The sequence below is a fragment of the Giraffa tippelskirchi genome, chromosome 1 (assembly GCF_054371585.1).
Source record: "Giraffa tippelskirchi isolate mGirTip1 chromosome 1, T2T-mGirTip1v1.2.pri, whole genome shotgun sequence".
In the NCBI taxonomy this organism is placed as follows: domain Eukaryota; kingdom Metazoa; phylum Chordata; class Mammalia; order Artiodactyla; family Giraffidae; genus Giraffa; species Giraffa tippelskirchi.
Genome location: NC_137275.1, coordinates 60,184,549 through 60,202,056, shown reverse-complemented (window position 1 = coordinate 60,202,056; position 17,508 = coordinate 60,184,549). Strand labels below are relative to the sequence as shown.

At 35.4% G+C, this 17,508-nt stretch overlaps 1 long non-coding RNA gene and 1 pseudogene across 1 annotated transcript in view; one reads left to right on the top strand and one right to left on the bottom strand.

The window, feature by feature from the left end:
* Positions 1–17,508, top strand: part of LOC145521278 (uncharacterized) — a 90,820-nt gene that overhangs the window by 53,096 nt on the left and 20,216 nt on the right. The window lies entirely within an intron of this gene.
* LOC145534910 (DNA-directed RNA polymerase III subunit RPC4-like) lies at positions 3,612–4,664 on the bottom strand (annotated as a pseudogene).

Here is a 17,508-nt window from a genome sequence, read left to right as displayed (position 1 = left end):
AAAACTAATATTAATAAACCACCTAATATATGCTGAACTCTGTTGAAACATTTTACAGGTGTTAACTCATTCACTTGTTCCAACAGAGGTAAATGATACTATAAAGACTTTTAAAGATAAGGAAACTGATTATTGGAAAAGTTAAATTATTTCTCCAAGGGCCCTGTGAGAAGTTAGCAGAGATAAACCCATGCAGGTTAGAATTTTGCTTTTGACCAGTGAGCAAAACCCACTTATTTAAAGATGATTTCTTAGCAGAATATACAAGATATAACTACAAAACTCTGGTGCCTCAATCAACTCTGGTGAAGAGGGCTTTCAGAGAGGTCATAACTGAACAAAATGAATGATTAGAAGTTTGCCAAAGTAAGAAAGAAACTGAAATATTCTAGACAGGAAAGATACAACATATGGAAATTGAAGGCCACATGAAACAACTGGGCTTAATTAGGAAAGGTGGGAATTACGTGGCAACAGTAGTGTGACTGGTGCTGAGAGTGTGGGTGGGAGAAATCCAGAAGTTCGGTCATTTGTGTTATTAATGCAGTTGTGATCATGTTTACAATCTTTCTCATACAGTAAACTTTAAGGGTCTTGATGGCAGGGAATATTTGTGTATCATTTATTCTCCTCTTAATATCTACCTCAATGTTGTCTGCTTCTCAAGCAATACACATTTAATGGATGAATGACAGATGGAGACATGACTTGATAGATGCATTGGATTTAGACTCCATAAGACCAAGAAGTTTCTTTGAGGTCCTTTAAAGTTTCACTGTTTATAAGAAGTGACAAGATTGCATTCTTTTATTTGCTTTCTTAGCAACATAATTCTGGGAGTAGTTTTGAAGAAGTCTTTGGAAGTAGCCTCTCATGGAAATAAATGATAATTTATATATAAATATATGCTTCTACAATACTTTTGCTGCTGAGTGAATCTTGAGAACTCTCTGTTTCCTTCTCCATAAAATGAGGGGATGAGACCATTAGGTAATCCTGCTCAGGAAGTGTGTATCTTGAGTTAGAGCCTGAGAGCATGTATCTTACTGTGTTGAGATTTATACAATGGGCAAGACTTGCTTGGCAGAGCACACATGGTTGGAGCCTGGGAACCACAGGGAGATCAAGCAGGGACCGTTTATGATAAAAACTACAAAAGAAACTTTAGAATGGTTACACATGACTTATCTCAGGTTAGGTTCAGTGAAAGGATGACTTTAGCACTTGGGATAAGTCTTAGCAAAGAATTTTCCTGAGAAAAGTACCACTATCTAAACTGTTTGAAAACAGTTTTCATAGTCTTGGCCATAGGTCTCCTTAGTCTAGCAATTTATTGATATATTGCATAAAAATCCTACTTTGTCCAGATGGAAAATTTGGTCCATTCCAGCTCACAACTCTTTTAACAATAGCTAAAAAAACTAGGGCCTCCAAAAGGTGATAAACTAACAATGGGAGAAGAATTCCAAATGGTTTCAACTAAGTGAGTTTTGATATCATGATTTTTTTTTTTACAATTCAAAGCAGAAATTGTTTTCCAAAAATAAATTATTCTTTAATAAAACAATGATTTAAAATAGTTAATTTCCTGCTATGCTTTATATGCAGAAACTAAAAAGAAATGATACAAACGAATTTATTTACAAAATAGAAACAGACTTACAAATGTAGAGAAAGAACTTAAGGTTATCGGGGGAGGGGTAGGGGTAAGAGATAGTTATGGAGTTTGGGAATTACATGCACACACTGGTACATTTAAAATGGCTAACCAATAAGGACCTACTGTATAGCATATGGAACTCTGCACAATGTTTATGTGGCAGCCTGGATGAAAGGGTAGTTTGAGGGAGAATGGATACATGTATATGTATGGCTGAGTCCCTTTCTGTCCACCTGAAACTATCAAAACAATGTTGATCAGCTATACTTCAATATAAAATAAAAGGTCAAATAATAAAATAGTTAATTTCCTTCTTCTGAATATGTAATAAAAATAAATTAATGAGCAAAATTGATAATAATTCTAGAATAATAATTTATATTATCCACACAGACAACCTATAAATAGGCAGTCTTAAATTCCTCTTTTTATTGTGTAAAAGATGACACAGATGGGAGAAGGAAGTTTTAAGTGATTTACCCCAAGCTACAAAATCCTAAAACAATTTGGAACTAAATACTCAATTTATCTCAAAGGACCAGATTTCTTTCTTTCTTTTTTTTTTGGTCTGTTAACTTTGACTTCTATTTCTCATCAATACCTGCTTTAAATGTTAGTTTTCTCCAGGCGTTATGATACTTAGTATGTGAAATCTTTGGCATTGCTCACAGAACCAACAGCTGGCATTCTCTGGGCTTGATACATTTCAGCAGTTGCTTTCAGAGCAACAGGGAGGACTGACGTGCTGCATTCAATGGGGTTGCAAAATCAGACAGGACAGAGCGACTGAACAACAACAACAAGATTTTATTATCAATAAACACTCATCTTGATAAGTCGATCACTATTGTGACTTTTAAACTCTACTCCTAAACACTGTCAATCACATTATCAAGGTATATGTTCAATTTTGATTTTGGTGGTAAGCACAAGTTATATTTCTAACTGCATATTTTTTGCCATCAGAAATTTAGTTTCTTTTGATCTGGGCTATTCGGGCTGCAGACTATATGCCTAGACAGGGCTACAAAGGCATATTTTTTTTTTTTTTTTGTACTATTGATCACCTTTGACCACATATATACAATTTCTTAAATTTCTTTTAGCTACTTGAGATATTAAATATTTCACATAAAGAATGATTATATATCCCAGCAATGAATTCCCAAAAGTCATTCCTACTGCTCAATATTTTGATTTTAAGTAAACTACAATAGAAAATTTCTATGAACATTTGAATTATTAATTACTGATAACACATCACCTTTTTTTTTCTTTTTTGATAAGGGAAACTAACCTAACATTAATTGATCACCTTCTTGTATGTAACTTGTATGTCGGCTTATGCAAGGAGTTTTCATTCAGATTATTCCATTGAATCCCCAGACCAACTTGATGAGGTAGGTATCATCCTCATTTTTGTCAGAAGAGGACTATGAAGCTCACAAAGGTTACAGAGTTTGTGCAATTACACACTTAGTAACAGAGAGAGCAGGGGCTGAATCTCAGACTCAAGAGACCTCTGCTCTCTCCCTCAAGAGACTCAAGAGAGTCTCTGCCATCTCTCAGGAGGGATGAGGGCACCAAAGCTGCTGCAGCCCTTCTTATTTTTCCTACCTGAGAACCAAGATGTTACCAAGAGAAGGATCGTGTTTTTTCCCACAGATCCCTCTTCACCTAGGAGGATGCAGCCTGTTGAAGAGATAAGACATAAATAGAAAAATAAACAGCAGGGACAAGCTCTCCAGTAGTGAGGGTGCATGCTTTGGGAAGGCTATGCCCTGTTCACAGCTGCTCTAGGGGGGAGCCACTTGGGGTGGAGCAAACTGGGACAATGGCTGGAGTGGGCGGCCTAAACAGGCCCCTTCTGAGTGGAACAGATATGAGAACATAACATTTGGAGCAGACAGTAGTCATGGGCACAATCACCACCATTCTCCATCTGCTCATTTTACTGGTGTTTGTGATCCAACAGGGATTCAAAATTGGGAGAGCAGATAAGTTTGCACTTTGCATATCCCAAGAATGTCGTCTCACTCATTCTATTGTCTCCAAAGCCCATGGCCACCAGCTCCTGTAGAAAAGAGCTGACTTTCCCCATCATCACATCCAGAGTAACTTTGCCCAGGAGGTAGTGCCCTGCCCTGATGTGTGGATGAGCGACTTATCACTGACACTCTGTCAGGTCAGCCAGGGTACAAGCATTCTCTGGCAGCCTGGCTTCCTGCTTTTTATCCTGCTTTATAACCACCATCTGTCCATCCTTATTCAGCACCTTTGTCTTGATGTCCTGAAGAGGCAGCTGGCTGGGAAGCCAGTCGGCAGCTGCAGGAACAGCAACTCTTCCTCCTGCATGAGGCTTAGCTTCCTGAGCAGCCCTGAGGCAGATCCATCCTTTGGGAGGTCAGAGATCTTCCTGGCTACTCTAGGGGAACCTTCATCTTGGTCTCCTCCCTCTCATCTCATGGCTTCTCTTTCCTTTTCCCAGGAGGCATGTCACCTCCAAGTCCTCTTCCTTGGGGCCAGCCAGCCAAGTTTTAACATCTGGTTCTCCATTCTCTTCCTTAAAAAGCCAGCCCAAGTGGGTCAGCTGCCATGGGCTTCCCTGGAGGCTCAGTTGATAAAGATTCTGCCTGCAATGCAGCTTTGATCCCTGGATGGGAAGATCCCCTGGGGAAGAAAATGGCAACCCATCCCAGTATTCTTGCCTGGAAAATTTCAAAGACAGAGGAACATCACGGGCTACAGTCCCTTGGGTTGCAAAGAGTTGGACACAACTTAGTGATTAAACCACCACCACACGGGCCAGCAGCAGCTGCACAGGCATATATTGAGTGTCATACTCAGCCTAAGGTCATCGATAAAATCATATTTCTCCTACATGCACAGGATTGGTTTTGTTTCTTCATCTGTCTCCCTATTCTTTTCTGTTCTTCTTGTTGTGAGAGGGCCCCATGTCCAACACATCCACGCTCATATACCAGCTCCCCTTCTACTTCATCATTTTGGCTGTTCCCTGCTCAAAGTTGGAGTGGGACTGAGTCATTTCTGGGGAATCCCAGTTCCATCCATGGCCCTCTTTCTGTTGGTCACTCACACGTTTTCAACACAGAGCACCGAGCCGGGCTCCCTTTGCTTCCCACTAGTTATCTGTTTTACACACGGTAGTATATATATGCCAATGATACTCTCTCAATTCATCCCACCCTCCTCTTTCCCCCTCCATGTACACACGTCCATCCTCTACATCTGCATCTCTATTTCTTCCCTGTAAATAGGTTCATCTGTACCATTTTTCTAGACTTCACATATATGCGTTAATATATAATATTTGTTTTTCTCTTTCTGACTTTCTTCACCCTGTATGACAGACTCTAGGTCCAAGCATGATTGTGATTGCTGGTTACACAACTTTATGATAGCAGTAGGTAATTGCACTGAATCCATTATAGCAGCATATGATATATTTCCAAAGAATATATTTTATAAGTAAAAATCACATAACTTTAATAATTATATTGATAAGTAATAAGCAAGCAATAAGAATTATAGAAATAAAATCATAAAATCTTTATTTAAAAAATAGCACACAAAGCCTATAAGCTTAAAACAATAAGCTCTGTTAGGCTCACATGTGTATGGGTTAGCTAAAGGATCACCTAGTCTCTAAGGGCCCAGAGATACCCACTTGCACATCTGTATTTAGCAGCAGGCATAGGTGGTTCTCTTTGTCCTGGCTGGACTGTAAATTACGAGTTTTTTTTTTTTTTTATTGTCTAGCAGGTTGGCTCACATTTACTTGCTCTCAGAGGAGAGTTAGAGAAACAAAAGTGAGAACACAGGCATTCAACGACTCTTGATGTCTTGTTGGGAAATGGAATACTGGCACTTCTTTCAAACTCTATTGACCACAGAAAATCACAAAGCCAGTCCACATTTAAAGGTTCATGAAATAAGATCCAACTCTTCTAAAGTTACAATGCCATGTTATATGTTATCAAAGGAATAGTCACAAGGAAGTAAACAGGATCTGGGACAGTTTTATAAATTTCAAAATTTTTTTCATTAATTTTGGTATATTTTTACATGTGTTAATCTTTGAAGATAAAAAGCAAACTTGTCTCTGACAATCTTAACAATTTTATGTCTGTATGTCTTTTATTTCTATCCTATTTTAAAAATTTTCTTTATATGGTTTTTTGGGGATATTTTATTAATAGTTTAGTAATAGTCACGTTTGATGCTTATCTACTTGAAGTTTTAGTCTCTCAGTCATGTCCGACTCTTTGTGACCCAATGGACTGCAGCCTGCCAGGCTCATATGTCCATGGAATTCTCCAGGCAACAATACTGGAGTGGGTAGCCATTCTCTTCTCCAGGGATCTTCCCAACACAGGGATTGAACCCATCTCTCCCATGTTGCAGTCAGATTCTTTACTGTCTGAGTCATCAGGGTCTACTTAATTGGCTGCTATTATTCTTTTTCTACACATTAGCATATTTATATTCTTATATAATAATAATTTAGCTTCATCTCATAAGTTTTGAGAAGTTAAAATTTTTGTATATTTAAGTATAAAGATTTTCTAATTTCAAGTATAGGTTCTTTTTTGATATAAATTATTTATTAGTGTGTTTTAAATTTTTAAAAATGTATTTGAAATATCTTAACTTTTAGATATATTTTCTAGCATAATAACATTGTGTTCAGAGAATGTAAACTGAATCTTAATATAGATGATTCTCACTGCAGTCCATGGAATCAGAAAAAGTAGGACACAGCTGGGCCACTGAACAACAACAAATGTACTGTAGTAGTAAGTCAGACAGGCACAAAATAATACATACCTATGATTCCATTCATATATAAAGTTCAAATCAAGCCAAACTATTGCTTATCCTTGGAGAGTATGTAGTGACTAGATGAAGGCATAATGGAGATTTTGACAATGCTGGTGATATTTTCCTTCTTGATCAAGGTTCTACTTGCAATTGGTAATTTGTGAAAATTCATTAAGCTGTTTATACTTGTGATTTATGCACATTTTAATGCACTTGTTATACTTCAGTTAGAAGCTGGAAATCTCAATGAACTAGTTTATAGCAGATTAGATAGAGCTGAAGAGAGGATTAATAGAATAAATATGATTTTAAAAATTATGAGTTTACAGCATAGAGATTCAAAGAGATAAAATTATGAATAAGAGTTTACAAGATATGTAGAATAAAATGAGAATGCTACAATTACACATTCATCTTTCTAATGTGTCTTTCCACTCCTCTCATCAGAGCAAAGAGTCTAGGCCCTCAAGGCTTGAATCCGGTATGGCCCTGGGACATTCTTTGACCAAAAGAATGTAGCAAAAATGATACTGTTTTTATTTTCAAGTCTACTATTGGAAAGCCTTGCAATCAAGTAGCCCCTAAACTGCAAGCAGCTGCTTGGTCAATGTGTCACACTTCCACAGATTTAGTAAGGAGACAATCAGACCAAATGGTTTTAGACAGTTCATAACGTTTAGTAGAGCAGGCAGCTTGAACTTCTTGCTTTCATTATTTCTCCTACCTTCCAAGTCCCATAGGGGTTATTTAACATGGGCCTAGGGGAATTCTAAACACACAGCTAATTTGTGTCCAGCTTTGGAACCCCAAGGATAGGAAACACCCAATTTCATAAGGTGATGCTAAAAAACTTGCCTAAAGTTTGCTTCAAAGGAGACACTGTATGAATTACTCTGGAATGTAAGGAAGTCTTCCCTGATAACAAAGTACTAACCTGCTATAACTCCTTTTACAAATATTCTTAAATTGTCCATAAATGCCTATCCATGTAGTCACATAAGGGATTCATGGGGAATTATCTTTAAACAGCAACTTCTGAATGTTTCTACAATCATTTAAAAAAGACTAGTGTAGCATCTAGAGGATGAAAAGGTATGTGGAAAATCAGGATCCATTCCATCTAAGGACTGTTATAAACAAGTGGAAGAAACTCTTAGTTGAATTCAGCTCAAATTACTGACTCACATATTGTGAGTAAATAATAAACTAAGTTTGGAGATTATTTGTTTTAATGTTGGTGATCTATTGTTGTATCTACATAACATTAGATACCTGAAATAAAGTTGTCAAGAATCATGAAAGAAAATATCTCGAAGCATAGCTGGCTACTTTAAAGAATAAGAAAGAAAGAGTCTGACTCTTGTGATCCCATGAACTATAGCCTGAATTTTAGCCTGCCAGGCTCCTCTGTCCATGGGATTCTCCAAGCAAGAATACTGGAGTAGGTTGCCATTTCCTTCTCCAGGGCAACTTTCCTGACCTAGGAATTGAGCGCAGGTCTCCCGCATTGCAGGCAGATGCTTTACAGTTTGAGCTACACAGTTGTTTGGTACAAAATGTTTATCAATAATCTCATTCTTCTTCTAGAACAATTTTTGTAAAGATTGTTTTTAGAAGCTATTTAGCAGAAAATAATCTATTCCTGTAAATAAAATATTAGCCAGTGGTTCTTTATTATAAGTAGTTAAATTAAAACTAATGAAACCCATTTTTATAAGCATCACTATATATTTTAAAATTTTTCTTTCATTAATATTTTGTGCCAATGAGTACTGTAATTAGGATATACCTACTTATGCTTGTTAATACTACCTGCATTTGTTTGATATGGACCTGGTCAGTTCAACTGTGATTTTTTTTTTCTTTTATTTGTGGTAGAATGAAGCAGAATAGTTAAATCTTATCATCATAGAGATTGTTCTTTCATTTATTCAACAACCATGCACTGCTCACAGTGAGTAAGTTACACCAGATGAAAAATGAAGAGCTCACAAGGCCCTCCTATGCCTCTGTCGTCTTGCTTTCCCTGTACTTCCTTTCAGTCATTCTGTTCTACTGTGTTAACCTCCTTGCTGTCCTTCAGTGACAGAAGGTTGTCCCTTTTTCCTGGAAAGTTCTTTTTCAACATAACTGTATGCTAGGCTTTCTATTGTCCTTTGGTCAAATGTCATTCAGCCCTTTGGTCAAATGTCATTTTATTAGCAACTCATCCCTTCACCAACTGTGTCCCTCCCTATGACAATTTCATATTTCCACCCACAGCACTTATCATGATTAACAGATAATTTTGAAAAACAGTATTATTTGTTGTCCTTGTTCTCTCTTTTCTGTCTTTCTTCCTGAAAGCAAGCTTCAAAAAGACATAGGTTTTTGTTTTGATTACTGTAATGTTCTTAGTACTTGGAACAGTTCCTAATCATAGCAGGTGCACAAATATGTTTGTTGAATGAATGGATGCATGAATTAATAGTGCACAGTCAACCTCTGGTTTCAAAAAAGGAATCCCCAGCACTGTGGTGACTTATAATAAGGTTTTATTTATTGCATTGTCTAAGTACCCCGATCTTGTTCTAGGAGCTGATGGAGCCTTCACCATCAGACACATTGCCTTTCAGGGATTAAGCCAACTTCACACTGTTTCTTAAATTCTCCCACTCAAAAATGATAAATAGAAAACTCAGTCACTGAGTTTTCACTGTCCACAGTAGATAGTTTGCAGCTACCTTGTGCCAAAGAAGGCAGACTGTGATAATGGCAGAGATCATATTTGTATACAGAGGTTAGGGAAGGCCTCCTGGAGAGAATAACATTTGAATTGAGCTCAGATCTCTTTCTAGAGACCATCAACTATGGTGTTCTAAGACATGATTTAGATCCCAGTTCTATGTTATCTGCCAAAAATTAATAGAGCTAACCTTATCTCTTAGTATTATGGCATTAAGTGAGATAGTTCATATGCATAACTTAGCACAGGTTCTAGAAATTAGTAAATACTCAAAAATGCTGCCTATTATTAATATCATTACCACTGACATTTAAAGTCATTTTGAATTAAACAGTAAGTCTTTCTTCAAACAGTGAAATATAAAAACATATCTAAAGGGAGTAGATCAGTACTGGATGGATTTTTTTTCATAAAGAGGACCATTCATGATTGTAGGACCCTCTCATAAGAGATAAGCTTTGAATCATGTTTGGTTGAAACACTGGCTACACACTAATCTGTATATAAGGTGGATAATGCTCTTGAAATCAGAGCAATGATGGGAGCACCCATGGAACATACTGAACCAAGTGATTTATCAAACATAGAGCAAATAAACTCTGCCGGAAATAGAGGGTCAAATTTGTATTCAAAATTTATGTTTTAAAACTCACCTACCACCAACAGTAGCCTGAGATATTTGTAGAAATATATTGCTCAGTAATAACAGTTAATGCCAGAGATAAAGATCGACAAAGTATTATTCTCAATTACTTTGAAGTTGAAGACAAATTTCAAAAAGGTTGTCATGCACAAACATGTGTTATAAGCTAGAATACTTTAAAAAAGATTAATATGATAATATCAATAATTGTGTAATGCCAAAATACTGACTATTAATGAGGAGGAAAAATTACTGGTATTGTATTACGGGAGGAAAGCTATGTAAAGATAGTTTGGAGGAAATCTTGACATGATGCTTTTAGACTGGAGAAAGGTAACAATGAATTCACACACAAAAACAAATAAATAGAAGCAGTTAAACTCTGTACCATTCTGTACCTCCTATATTGTTTTATCCTCAATAATGAAAGTTTAAGATAATTAAGCATGTTGGTTAAACACATACTACTCATTAATAGAGTAATTACCATGGATTTCAACTGTAAGATAAGAGTGTATATTTTAATACTTGATTTGTTATGCAAAAACATTATGTTCTTTAACTCCTTATTATAACTCATGAAGATTGCTAGAATTTAGCCCATAGAGTTACTGGAAAGCCTACTTGAAGTAATGCGGTGCAAAAAAGAGTTAAGAAGATAGAGGAATACGATCGAATATGGTTGCTTATCATCATATAATACCAATTAGTGTTTCACTAACACTGATTATTAAGGAGCAGAATGTGACTTACATTTCCATTTTCACTTAACACGTTTTCTCTAAGTGTTTAGTTGTTCAGGGTATGAGAATTTATTTTGCCATTCACTGAGATCTCAGTTGGAGCTCTGATATTCCTGACTTATCAGAGCTTTTTCCACTTCAAGAAAAAAAAAATTGCCATTCCTCAAGGCACTAAATTACTTTTAGTATTACAATTGCTAGTCCTTTGTCTCTCCTTGATCCTCTGACATTTTTTTCATGTCTCCTCTTGTAGTGCGTTTGAGCAGAGCTATTTTGATTAAATAACTCCCCAGAGGACTGAGATTATAATACAATAGTCTTCCAAACAGGTTATTCTTGAGTACATATTACCATTATGCAGTGCAGATATAGCATCAGTATTTCATAAATGCATGTTTCTATGAAATCTGCCAAGTAGATGAATATCTCTTTCATTGTTCCTGACATCATTGAATTATAAATAATAAAGTGAAGCTCAAATTGTTTATTTGCAATGGAAGAGCTCTGAGAAAAATTTCAGTTATCAATGATATAGTAACCTGTAGAAAAGACAGGAATTTAAAATTACAGTGAACACTATCTGAAATAATTCCTTTTAAATTGGTCAATTGCTCAAAATTGCCATACATCAACTCTCCAAATCCAATAGAGTTAAAGTGAATGGTGAGTACATACTTATTCAAGTCACTTTTTTTTTTTTTTCCAGAACCAATCTGCTTCGGTGTTTTGAAATTAAGATAGTATTAGATGGGTGAAGTGATTACTAATTAGCACAGTTTGACCAAGGCAGACTCTTCACTACTAGTCAGATTCTTTATTCTTCTGAGAAAGTCATTACAACAGTTCCCAGAAATAGTATTCTTCCTTTCTTATGTCAAATGATCACTTTCATTGCACATGGAAAACTTCAAACATTAAACAAAATATGAGACAATTTAATTAAATCTTAAGAATTGGACTTCTTAAGTAAAATAAAGCCAAAAATAGAATTTTTATCAGTGTGATTAATTATTATTGTCTTCCACCTTTTCATGTAGTTAGCCTTTTAGTAGAGACCATTGTATGTTAAATCTTCAGTGCATATAAGGCCAATGAAGCCTGATTCAGTTTTAAAGTTCCCATTTCATATACTCCCAGACTCAGAAAAACTAAAAATTCTTGACATGTTAAAAAGTAAGGAAAACTACAACATTTCAGTTATGTAAGAAGATAAGTCATGGAGATCTAATGGACAACAATGTAGGCTATATTAACAATGTTGTACTGTACTCTTGAAATCTGCTAAAGGAATAGATCAAAATTTTATCACTGCACACACAAAAAATAGGAAAATAGTAACTATGTGAATTTGTGGATATGTTAATTAGCTAAGTAGTGTGACTATTTTACAATATATATAGCATATCAAATCATCAATTTGTACCCTTAAATATATACAATGTTTAACTGTCAATTATACCTCAATAAAGCTAGAAAAAAAAATTAAAGTAAGCAAAGCTGTAAATCAGTGACAAAGTGAAAAAAACCTATTTCTTTTCATCCATATCAGTAGAACCGGATGAAACTGGAGCCCATTATACAGAGTGAAGTAAGCCAGAAAGAAAAACAACAATACAGTATACTAACGCATATATGTGGAATTTGAAAGATGGTAACGATAACCCTATATGCGAGACAGAATAAGAGACACAGATGCATAGAACAATTTTATGGACTCTGAGGGAGAAGGTGAGGGTGGGACGTTCTGGGAGAATAGCATTGAAACATGTATATTATCATATGTGAAACAGAACACCATTCCGTGTTCGATGCATGAGACAAGGGCTCAGGGCCGGGGCAATGGGATGACCCAGAGGGATGGGATGGGGAGGGGGTGGGTGGGGGGTCCAGGAAGGGGAACACATGTAAACCCATGGCTGATTCATGTCAATGTATGGCAAAAACTATTACAATATTGTAAAGTAATTAGCCCCCAACTGAAATAAATAAATTTATTAAAAAAAAAACAAAAAAAAACCTATTTCTTTGAGGAACAAACCACTCACAAACTTTCATATGCTCTCAAAATGCTTTACTAAAAAAAAAAAGTCCTGTATTCTTTTTAGGTTATTAATTTGAGCACAGTCTGGTTGCCAATTTTGAGAGACTTAATATATTTTGGAGAGGTTAGGAGCTTGTGTGTTCAGTGGTATCTGGCTCTGCAGGAGGATTCTTTACCTGCTGAGCCATCCTTGGGAAAGCCCCTAGGAAGTTAGATTTGTTGATTTTATATCTCCTTCTTGTGTTAGGACTAATAGTAGAAACCAAAGAGAATGACAACAGAATCGTAGAGTTAGCTGAAGGAAATAGAAACATATTTTCTATTATTTAATCATTTAAAGCTAAAAGTAAAATTTGGTGGCTTATTTTCCTTGCTACTTTCACCTCAAAATAACAACTTAATCATGGTTAGGTACTTGTCTAGCTTTTTTCTCTGTATGGCAAGATATACTTATTAAATAATGCATTCGTAAACTTTTATGAACTTAAGGAAGGGTGCAAGCACTCTGATTTTCCCATTGAAATATATACCAAATACATTTAACTAAAACATTTGAAATATACACTTAGTTTCTAGAATTTCCTGAACTGTAATTCTCTATTAACAATGAATAAGATCAGTGGTAGTTTGGAGGAAGTAGTTGCTTCAAGGATAAAATTATTATTTTTTTTTTTTTTGGAAAAAAATTTAAATGAAAAGGCTGCTGTATTCTGATTCATCTCTATTGATGGACCAATACTGCAACCGATTTACTTCACTTTCACCAATCCTTAATCATTTTCCCTGTGATACCACAGGTATTATGGTTTCTTTTGATTTGATCAAACAAGAATACTGAAAAAGAACATTTACTGTATATCTAAATTAATGAAACTAGGGGTAGAAAGAGAAGCACTGTGCTACTTGAGATATTTTTGCTCTCATAAAAGATAGAGGTGCTCATAAGGTCAAGAGCTCTTTTGGTTATAACTTCCAAGCATTCTAGCAACAAGAAAACGTAAGTTCTATATTTTACTGTGCTTCTTAAAATTCTTTTTCTTTTATACTATTCTATTTGTAGCACTCTTGAAAATACAATAGACACACACAAAAAATCAACTTTCACTTTTCTTTTGTCTGAACATAAAAATTCTGAATATTTTCGTAAAATCTCTTATTATTTTTTTATTTAGCAGTCAGTCTTGGTAAAATAAATATTGAAAAGTTATGCATAATAGTATATGCTTCAAGTATATTTTGCACTTTAACATTTATACTAAAATGTTCTTTCTCTTCTCACTAATTATTTCATACTACTAACAAAATATGTCAAGGAAATAATGTAAGAGTGGCATTAAAATTTGTATAAGTTTAATATAGCTACCATTTGCTATTTACATTCTCAATGTAAATTCCATGTTATTTTTAATCTTAGATAAAATTACCTAATAAAATTTTGTTCTCTTTATAAAACATGATATACTATCATTAATTTTATGAAATAATTATTTTACTACACTAATATTGCAAACCCAGAATATTCAAAAGTGTGGATATTTATACCAGAACTATGACTTCAAAATATTTAATCTTTTTGGGTTTAAAAAAATCTGTACCTTCAGATGGCCAAGAAGCAAATGAAAAGATGCTCAACATCAATAATTATTAGAGAAATGCAAAACAAAACTACAGTGTGTTCTTGGATTATGGGAAATTTTTTTTAGCCAAGACACCAAAAGCAAGACCCATTTTTCAACCACGGGAAAAAACAAAAAAGAAGAGAGAGAGAGGGAAAATAAGAATGATTGCTCTTTAAAAGATACTGTTAAAAGAATGAAAATATGAAAACACCAACCACTGACTGGATGAAAATTTTTGCAAAGCATATATTGGATACATAAATTATATCTAAAATGTATAAAACTCATCAGCCGCAACAGGACTAGAAAAGGTCAGTTTTCATTCCAATCCCAAAGAAAGGCAATGCAAAAGAATGTTCAAACTACTGCACAATTGCACTCATTTCCCATGCTAGCAAAGCAAGGCTCAACATTCTCCAAGTTAGGCGTCGACAGTATGTGAATCAAGAAATTCCAGATGTTCAAGCTGGATTTAGAAAAGGCAGAGGAACCAGAGATCAAATTGCCAACATCCACTGGATCATCAAAAAAAGCAAGAGAATTCCAGAACATCTACTTCTGCTTTACTCACTATGCTAAAGCCTTTGACTGTGTGGATCATGACAAACTGTGGAAAATTCTTAAAGAAATAGGAATGCCAGATTACCTTATCTGCCTCCTGAGAAACCTGTATGCAGGTCAAGAAACAACACAACAGTGGTTTGGTTCAAAATTGGGACAGGAGTATGTCAAGGCTGTCTACTGTCACCTTGCTTATTTAACTTATATGCATGAGAAATGCTAGACTGGATGAAGCACAAGTTGAAATCAAGATTGCCAGGAGAAATATCAATAACCTCAGATATGCAGATGACACCACCCTTCTGGCAGAGAGCGAAGAAGAACTAAAAAGCTTCTTGATGAGAGTGAAAGAGGGGAGTGAAAAAGCTGGCTTAAAACTCAACATTTAAAAAATGAAGATCATGGCATCTGGTCCCATCACTTCATGGCAAATAGTTGGAGAAAAATGGAAACAGTGACAGACTTTACTTTCTTGGATTCCAAAAGCACTGTAGATGCTGACTGGAGCCATGAAATTAAAAGATACTTGCTCCTTGGAAGAAAAGCTATGACAAACCTAGGTAGCATATTAAAAAGCAAAGACATTACTTTGCCAATCAAGGTCTATATAGTCAAAACTATGGTATTTTAGTAGTCATTTATGGATGTGAGAGTTGGACCATAAAGAAGACTGAGCACCAAAGTATTGATGTTTTTAAACTGTGGTGTTGGAGAAGACTCTTGAGAGTCCCTTGGACTTCAAAGAAATCAAACTAGTCCATCCTAAAGGAAATCAACCCTGGATATTCATTGGGAGGACTGATGCTGAAGCTGAAACTCCAATACTTTGGACACCCGATGTGCAAAGCTAACTCTTTAGAAAAGACCCTGATGCTGAGAAAGACTGAAGACAGGAGGAGAAGGGGATGACAGAGGATGAGATGAGTGGATGGCATCAGTGACTCAATGGACATGAGTTTGAGCAAGCTCTGGGAAAAGGTGAAGGATAGGGAAGCCTGGCATGCTACAGTCCATGGGGTCACAAAGAATTGGACATAATTGAATGCCTGAACAAAACAACAAAAATAAAAACACTCAGTCTCAAAAAAACTCAATAAAATGACAAAATATTTAATATTAATTTAATATTTACACAGAATCCTTACCAAAGGAAATTCCAATATGTATTGGTAAGAGTTTACTCAAAGAAGTAGTACACTATATTTAGGGAACTTCAGGTGGTTTGGGGATTCTCAGGTAGAGCTAGTGGTAAAGAACTTGTCTGCTAACGCAGGAGATTTAAGAGATGCAGGTTCCACCCCTGGGTTGGGAAGAGCCCTTGGAGGAGGAAATGGCAACCCATTTCAGTATTCTTGCCTGGAGAGTCCCACGGACAGAGGAGCCTAGCGGGCTACACTCTCATATCCTAGGGTCGGATATGACTGAAGTGACTTAGCATGAACACAGGAGGTTTTAATTTATGTTCCTATCATTTATATCTAAAATTTTAAAATATAATTTCACTTATTTCTTGTTGGCCTTTTAAAAGAAAAATGAAGCAAGTAAATTGATTTTCAAATAGCTTAGTTTAAAAAAAAGATCTAGCTCATTAGTTAATAAGAGCTTACTAAATTTTTAATTTATATAAAATATCTGTACTTCTATTAGGCAGTTTTGGAGACCAGGATTAGATGAGAAAAATAAAACAAAACTTGATTTTCTTGAAAGACTACAATACCACATTTATATTTGTTTGTACAACTTAATTAATCCCCTTTAGTTTTACTGCCAACATAAGCACTTTTATGTTGCAGTGGCCAAACACAAAGCAAGATATTTGGCAAAGTTACTAAGTAGGGAATATTTGCTGCTCAAAGCTGGATATTTGATCAAAAGCCCTTTAAATTAAATCAGATTTTTTAAATTGCCATTGTTTCCTTTTTTCATCAATTTTGCTTAAGTAAATTTTAGTCGTTTAGGATCACAAAATTCTGAATGGTTCCCAGTGTTTTGTTTAGCACAGACCTTAAGCTTCTGGGAGGAATTTTATTTTCTTATTGAAGATATAATCATGTTGATGCTATTTTTCATGGACCAAAACTGGACAGCTTAGTGTTTTAAAGCCAGGCCTTTCTATCAATCTTTCTGAAAGAGCAATGAGATTAGCACTACAGGCTTTATATTATTGATTATTCTTAAATTTATGACTCCAAAAATTCAATGTGATAACATAGCCCTATTTCACCAATTGAAAGGTTGAAGGAGAAAGGTTAACACTTTTATCAAGTCACCAAATTTTGGCATAGCCCAAATACATATGTTAATTCTATATATTATTTTCAAAATTTCTAATATATTTTGGATTCGGAGAACTATTAAAATATGAATTACGTTTAGTTTTCCTTATCTTTAGTTCAATTGTATTACTTTTCTCTCTATAACATAATGGTAAAAAAGAGTATCATCATACTACTTTATTTGGTATGAAAGTGAAAGTAAAAGTTGCTCAGGCATGTCCGACTCTATGCTATTGCATGGAAAATACAGTCCATGGAATCCTCCAGGCAAGAATACTGGAGTGGGTAGCCATTCCCTTATCCAGAGGATTTTCCCAACCCAGGGATCAAATCCAGGTCTTCTGGCATTGCAAGTGAATTCTTTAGCCTCTGAGCCACAAGGGAAGCCCAAGAATACT